Genomic DNA, 8,296 nt, shown 5'->3' with positions numbered 1-8,296 from the left:
GTGAAGCTCGCAAAGTGTAGTGGGGAGCTCCCGGTCCTGTTTTTACTTGCAGATAGGTAGCAGTGACAACTAAACAAAGACTAGAATTCCAACAAATGCTGTCATGTCCCACTCTCAACAGACACGACAAAGCAGTTTTCCATGTGTCCTGTCAGTAAGATGTAAATACAGACGAAATGTTTGAAGTGCGCCCTACGAGATCAAGGACAGATAAGCATCCAACGGGCAAAGCAGATGCTCCCTATTTAAGTTGGAGGGCCTTTCTTTAGCCTGAACCATAAACACAAATGGGGAAGGCAAGGCCTAAGTTGATGCGGGAAGCATTTGCCTGGGAGACTTGGCTTCAAAAAAACAGTCAAAACAAGAAGTGAAGAGGCCCTGAAGTAAGACCCTATCTGCCTCTATAGAGACAGCCCTGGTTTGATATAAAGGGCTTCTACTCGAGATCAGAGTGTTGTCTGCAGGTGAGGAAGAATTTTATTTGCTCTAGAGACAGGACCACACGCCCTTACTGTGGGGATCTGGAGACAAGACAGTGTGCTGTTATTGTGGGGATCTAGAGACAGGGCTGTGTGCCATTACTGTGGGGATCTGGAGACCGGGACATAGAAATGCCTTGTGTAAGCTGTAAAGTGCAATACGAATTTGAAGGTAGTGGTTCATTGTCTAGGGAATCTGGCTACTCAAAGCGCTGTCTTCAAACCAGCATCATCAGTCTCACCCAGGAGCATGCTAGAAATGCTACTGAATGTGCTTTTTTTAAAAAAAGTTTTTTATTATGATAAAAAATGTTAAAATTTACCACTTTAACCATTTTTAAATGTACAGTTCAGTGGCATTAAGTACATTCACATTGTTGTGCAACCTCACCACTCCATCTCCAGAACTTTTTCATCTTCCCAACCTGAAACTCTGCACCTTGAAGGCGCTTTTCAACAAGGTCTCCAGGTGATTTGTATACACATAGAAGTTTGGGAGCGCTGACCTAGGGGACTTCTGGCAGCAGATCCTGTGATGAACTTTGTCATAGCTTACTATGCGGCGGACACTGCGCTAAGCATTATCTCATTTAATCTCACTTAAGCTTTATCTCATTTAGTCTTCCCAGCAACTTTACAAAGTAGGTGCTGCATTGAACCCTGATTTGCAGATAGGGGAACATTTAAGCATTTTATTCGAAGCTGCACAGTTGGTAAGGGGTGGAGCTGAGATATCACTTGGTGTCTGTGATTCCAGAGTAGATGCCATCCTCTGTCCAGACTCCCTCTGTCCTAGAAGATCCCATCCAGGTTCTTGCATTTGAGAATATGTGTTGAGGAAGAAAGATGCCTGTATATGTAGGGGAAAGAAGTAAAATAAAATCCCCATGCAAAGAAATCTTTATTGCCGTGGTTTTACACAACTCATGCATCTAGTAAAGAGGTTTGGGGAATCTGGGACTCTGCTGTCACAGCATTATTTTATTTTGTCTCTCCAGAAACTACTCACTTAACCAAGATTTTCTTTCCTTTCTCAAGCATTTCAATTGATCCTATTTCTCTCTTTTCATACCCCTCCGGAACAAACAGGAAGATCCAACAGGAAGCTGCTGCCGGGGAATTCTGTGCTGGGTAGAACAGCACGGCAGGCTCACTGCTCTCCTACCTCAAACCCCGTGGTTTCAGGGCTCAGCGTGACTCAGGCTTGCAATGTGACTCAGGAACTCTGCCCAGTCTCCCTTGCTTATATCTGAAACCAGGAAGTTTATAAAACCCAAACCCTTCCTAATCAGAACAGATAAATCTTCTACAAGGAAAAAAACACAGTGGAAAATTCCATGGGAAATATCTGAAACTGCCTGACTCTTGTGTCAGCAGCTGAGAGGACAGATGTGGCCAGATGGTCACAATAGGTGTGCAGCTGGACAAGGCCTGTCCTTCCAGGGACATTCCAGAGAATAGTACAATGAACCCTCAGGTGATCATCACCCACTGCCCTCATTTTAAAACAAATCTCAGTAAATATTTCAATATATTTCTCTGAGGATTTAAACACAAAAGAACCTTAATATCATTATCATACCTAAAAATAGTAACTCCTTAATATCATCAAATATCTAGTCATTATTCACACATCTCTGCTTGTGTGTGTGTGTTTTTAAGAGTTTCTTTATTTAGGGATCCAAATAAATTCTATACATTGCAATTAGTTGGTATGTCTCTTAAACCTCTCATAATCTGTAGATTTCCCCTTCATCTCTTTCTGTTTGTCTCATAATTTATTTCTTGAAGAAACCAGGTCGTTTGTCCTGTAGAGTCCCAGTCTGGATTTTGCTGATTGCAAACTGCTGTCATTTAACACATTCCTCTGGGCTCTGTAACTCCTATAATTTAGTAGGTAGATCCAGAGGCTTGATCAGATTTGGGCTGGATTTTTTTTTCCTTCAGATCTCCTTTCTAGGTGCTAGAAACATTTTGTGAAGGTAGAAAATTTGGACCCAAAACCAGTTGTCAAGGCTGGGCAGCTAATACTCATAAACGCACGGCCCAGAATTAAGGAGTGTAACTGTGGCCATGGTGTGCCCAGTTTCTGCTGGGAGGATCCCTTTCCTAACTCTGGGTCTCAGTTTAGCCTTGCCTCCCCCAGATGCTCTGCCTCCATCTCTGTGTTTGTGCCTCTCCATCTTTCCTGATTCACACCACTTGGCACCAGCACCGGCAGGCATTCTATGGGGACTTTCCTCATGTACGGGTGGAAAACTTTTCCCTTCTTCCTGTCTGGGTTCTCTGGCTGATCTAATAATTAAACTGACATGAGACAGATTAACAGGAGAAAAACAAATTTAATTTTGTACATACAGGGACCCCATAAAAATGTGAGATGCAAAGCAAAGTAGGCAGCCTTTATAGCTTTTAGTCAAAGAAACAATAAATTTATGAAGAATTGACAAGACAAAAGAGTTTGAGCTAGGGGTAGTAAAACGGTGAAGAAGTAATAAGGTTTCTTTATACACCCTAAATCTATCTCTGGTGATAAGGATGCTGTCTATCCTCCTGGTCCAGGGAGGATAACTTTCACATGAAAAATTTATTTCCTGCTTTCAAGGGGACAAAGGAGGGTCAGAGTGTCCTCTTTGTACCAGCTATTTCTTGAGTAACTTTAATTCAAAATAATAATATGCTGAAATGGCTTATTTTGGGGTGGCATATTCTGCTTCCTTTCACCTGGAAGTCAGCGTTTCCCTGTGGCCAGAGAACATCCCTATTTCTAGCTAGTTGGTGATGAGGGATCAGCATTTTCTAGCAGCTACTGTTAAAACACAGGGCCATTTGCTCAGGGTGACATCTAATGGATTTAAAAAATAATTTATTGAGGTGTAGCGGCCCTTTCTAAAAGGGACATTAAACTGTAGTTTGGTTTTAAAATATGTATTTATTGTTTTTTTTTTTAACTACAAAAGTATCTCATGACCATAAGAAAAACCTCAAAGGATACTGAATAGTAATAGCCTTGGCAGTTAGATTTGTTTCCAAAATTTCTCTCAAAACTTTCCTGGTGCACCATGTCAATAGAAAGTGGAACTCCCAAGGGTAAGCACAGCTAATGGTAGATCATTTGAAACAGCTTAAAATTAAAATAAAATATAATAATGAAACCAATCTGCTTACCAAAAAATGCATGTCTAAAACTATCTTCATCTGGGAGAAGAAATAGTTTATAATCAGTAATAAAGAGTTTTGTATCATTTAGTTTAACACTGTGCTGAGGGTTATGTTAAAATAATTCCGAATTTTTGTTTTTATGTTAATTAGCCCCCAGAATCTCAACACACCTGTGCAGGTGGTTAGGGCTCCTGAAGAGCGGGGTGGCAGGAAGCTCAGATGACCACACAAATCTTAGAGCCTGGAATTGAAATTCAAATCTTCTGACTCCAGATCCTTCTACCAGACTGATGCTTACACAAATAAAAACTTTCCTGGGGGCCGGCCAGTGGCCGAGTGCTTAACTGTGTGCACCCCGCTTCGGTGGCCCAGGGTTTTGCCAGGTCGGATCCTGGGCACGGACATGGCACCGCTCATCAGGCCATGCTGAGGCGGCGTCCCACATGCCACAACTAGAAGGACCTACAACTAAAAATACCCAACCATGTACTGGGGGGCTTTGGGGAGAAAAAGGAAAAATGTAATCTTTAAAAAAAGAAAAAACACTTTCAAACACATATTTTTCTGAAAACACAACTGGCTGCTTCTAGGAGCACTGCCCTCCTTCCTGGAGCATTTCAGCAGACACCTGCGAGGCAAGTGGTTTTGAGGTTGCAATTAATGTCTAAAGTCCCTCATAATGCTTAAGCGTCGAGACTAACCCAGGGATTAAGGACTTTATGCCTATGTTTTGATCATTAAAATACAGATTAAAGGGGTTTTGAGTCCTACAGAGGTAAACATTGAAATTTAAAACAATGATTCTTAGAGATTTATGGAACCCTAATCATACCTGCGTGTGAGTTCACGTCCAGCATCAGCAATTGTTTAAAAACAAACGCAACAGTGACAACAACAAAAATCCCCAAATACTTACTTACAACTTGAAGACATGTCAAAAATCCCAAAACAGAGAAAGACTTTCATGACTAACAGTGTATGCTTAGAAAACGTCTCTGGGAAGTATGAGCCCTTCCTGAAATTATCCTTCGATTCTGATTAACACAGCTAAACTTTAATTCCTTGGTTGGCAATGTTTTGGGTTATTCATTGCCAGGAAACCTATTATCTCTAAAGTCAGTGACTTAAAACAACAATAACCTCTTACGACATTTCACAGGTCTGTAGGTTGAGTGGGCTCAGCTGGGTGAGCCTTCTGCTCCGTGTGTTATCAGCTGGGGCTGCCGTCAGCTAGACTGGAACATTCAGCAAACCTGACTTTGTCCAGTTATAGGTGTGTTCCTGGTGGTCCTAACAGCATGAAAAGTTTATTGACGTGGTTTAAATTCTCCATGTCTTCTATCCTTTACGAACTACAATTTGTCAGGGCTAGCCTGGTGGCATAGCAGTTAAATTTGTGTGCTCTGCTTCAGTGGCTTGGGGTTCACAGGCCCGGATCCCGGGCATGGACGGACACACGGCTCATCAAGCCAGGCTGTGGCACATCCCACATACAAAATAGAGGAAGATCGGTACAGATGTCAGTTCAGGGACAATCTTTCTCACCAAAAACAACAACAAAAAGAACTACCATTTGTCAAGTTTTGGCATAGTATCAAAGAAGAATATCCACAATTATCTAAAAAAGGCTATTAAAATACTCCATCCTTTCTCAACTACACGTCTATATGAGGCTGGATTTTTTCATATACTTCAGCTGACAAAACATTTCATAGCATATTGACTGCAGAAGCAGATATGAAAATCCAGCTGTCTTCTATTAAGCCAAACGTTAAAGAGATTTGCAAATAAGTAAAACAATGCCATTCAGTAATTTTGTTTGTTTGTTTGGGGATCTATAGTTAATATTCTTTAAAATATGTTATTTATTATCAATTTCTTGGTTTTGATAATGCTCTATAGTTAAGTAAGATGTCACCACGAGGGGAAGCTGGACAATGGGAACATGGGATCTCTCTATTATTTTTAAATTTCTTGTGAGTTTATAATTATTTCAAAATAAAAGCTTTAAAAATATGTTATTGATGTTAACATATAACAGGTATATTCTTATTTTTAAGTGATTAGTAAGTATCTTAAATATTTGTCTGTTTCTAATACAGTAAATATCAATAGATATAATCCAATTAAGCAAAAGTTTTTTGGGATCTTCAATAATTTTTAGCAGTGTAAAAGGATCCTGTGATAAAAAATTTTAAGAATTGCTGCAATATAGGTAAAGGAGGAAATGGGGAGACTGATGAAAAATAATATGGCCGAGATTATGGAAGTAGAAATGGAGGAATAAGAAGGGGTTCAATTCTGGATGTTTGGAAAGTCGAGTCAAGATTTTCTGATGGATCAGACGTGGGGAACGAGAAAAAGAGAAGTCAAGTTGGTTTTTTTCTTGCAGAAGGAGACTGGTAGAATGAAATTGACATTTAATCCGATAGGAAAGATCATAAGAGGAACAGATTGAGGGGAATATAAGGAACCTATATTGGAAATGTTAAGTTTTGAGACGCTCATTAAACATGCAAATGGAGAAGTACGTGTATTTAATCTGTCGACATCAGACTTTCTGGTCTCTGTTAATACTCTTTGGGCGTAGTTGGCAGTTTCCTCATCTAAATCTAAAAATGTTAGGTTTCTGAATTGGCCTCTCGTGCTTACGGCTATACCAGTGCAAATAGCAGTTAAAGTCTTACCAAGCAATCTCCCTTCACTTTTGCAGGGTAAACAATTAGATCAGCAGTACTCGAGCCTGGCTGCACATTAGAATCACCCGGGGAGATTTCAAACCTATCAATAGCACGGTCTCTCACCCAGAGATTTTGATTTAATTGGTCTGGAGTGGGGCCACAAGCTTCCTATGTTTTAAAGGCTCCCCAGATGATTTTAATTAGCAGTTAAGCCTAAATCACTGGATCAGAGGCATGATTTTGCTATTTCTTCCTAGCACAAATTTTAAATTCCTTTTAAATTAAAACTGCCTTGAAGCCAATGCCCTATTAATTCACTATGCTAATTGATGAAGGAATTTTCTCTGAGCCTTGAGTGTGTGCATAGGACTTGCCCACGGTAGGACACTGAGCCTGAAGGGTGTCAGACAGCAAACAGTGAGGCCCCGTGAAGAACAAGCAACCAGAGCAATCGCTTCACAGAAAACTGGTCAGAGTGAGCAGAACAGCCTGGTGTGAATTTGTGACTGTGCTATTTAGACTCAAGACGGGAACTGCGAGTTCAGCAATCAACCCCCCAAGCTCCACGACAACCAACCAATCCTGAATCGACGAGCCAAGGACTTGTTTAGATTGACCCATCACCTTGCCTGGTGAAACTTTGTGGCTTTTGCCTATATAAGCCTCACCCTTGCCTTTGGTTGGAGAGAGACGGTCGTCAGGGGCTGCTCTCGGTAATATATCCTGATACATGAGTAAATCCCCAGGGCACTAACTTGTTGTCTCAGAACAGTCGTCTTATTCTTTTGAAGCCCCAGAAGATATTTTCCCTTTAATCACAATGAAGTGGAGGATGTAGTGAAAACAACAAGCACTTTATTTGCTCAGTTCGAGCTGTTTGCACAGGATATGGCAGACAGATACAAACATGAATTCACTAACATCCTTGGTCTCTCAGTTACTAAGTCAGGCAACATAAACCCATGGGTCACATGTTTTCATAAGACATCTTGACTCTTCTCTGGATTGAACCCACTGGTGGAAATCCAGACTTTTCCGGAGTAGTGGAATATGAAAGTAAAGTTTTCCAAGAAGCCTAGTGTGTTCATTTTGTATGCCTTGGAACAAATGACCACAAACAGTGGCTTAAAAGAACCCGCATTTATTATCTTACAGTTTTCCTGGGTGAAGAGTCCGGGCACAGCTGTCCTGGGTCCTCAGCTCAGGATTCCGCAGGCCTGTGGCTGGGTGTTGGCTGGGCTGCATTCTCATCCAGAAGCCCAACTACATCTCAGAGAATCTGCTTCCAAGCTAACTCAGGTTGTTGCAATATTTATTTTCTTGTAGCTGCATGATTGAAAGGCCTGCCTTTTGAGCCATCAGGTGAAGCTGTCTATAGATCCTACGGGCCACCCAAAGTTCCTTGCCATGTGCATTCCCTCAGCATGGCTGCTGGCTTCGTCAAGCCTGCAAGGAGAATCTCTTGTTCCAGTCGACTAACATGGAATTTGATATAACGTGATATAATCACAGGAGGAACACGCCATCACCTTAGCCATATTCTTTTGGTTCAAAGCAAGTCACAGATCCTGCCTGCTCTCACAGGGAGGTGGCCACACGAAGGCGTGAACACCAGGAGGCGGGAAATCACCGGGGGTGGGGGCACTTTAGGGTCTGTTTGCCACACAAGAAAAGAGGGGAGCAACCAGGGATTGTCTGCAGTAAAACCAACCGAAGATATAGTCATGGCAAAACTGGAAAACACTGGAAGGAGCCAGGGATCATGGGTTCTGGCCCTGGCTGGGTTATTAACCAGATCATATACCCAGTTAGTTTTCTGGACCTCAATTTCCTTACTTTACAAATAAAATGAGGTAGGGGAGATACTAATCAAAGAAACGCGTATTAAAATAGCATGGAAGCACCATTGTTTACCTTTAGCAAAACTTAGAAATGATTGCACTCAAACTTGTGAGTTTATGGCGAAATTCGTAT

The 8,296-nt window shown here is 41.4% G+C and overlaps 1 long non-coding RNA gene across 1 annotated transcript; it reads right to left on the bottom strand.

Annotated features, from left to right (window-relative positions):
- Window positions 1-754: 754 nt before the first annotated feature.
- On the bottom strand, window positions 755-1,627 carry LOC139082649 (uncharacterized). Its single transcript, XR_011538856.1, has 2 exons — window positions 1,489-1,627; window positions 755-1,329 (listed from the first exon to the last, which is right to left on the bottom strand). It is a non-coding gene; the product is annotated as an uncharacterized lncRNA (long non-coding RNA).
- Between the last annotated feature and the right edge of the window lie 6,669 nt (window positions 1,628-8,296).

This window comes from Equus przewalskii, chromosome 3 (assembly GCF_037783145.1).
Source record: "Equus przewalskii isolate Varuska chromosome 3, EquPr2, whole genome shotgun sequence".
Classification (NCBI taxonomy): domain Eukaryota; kingdom Metazoa; phylum Chordata; class Mammalia; order Perissodactyla; family Equidae; genus Equus; species Equus przewalskii.
This window is presented reverse-complemented; position numbering and strand designations above follow the sequence as displayed.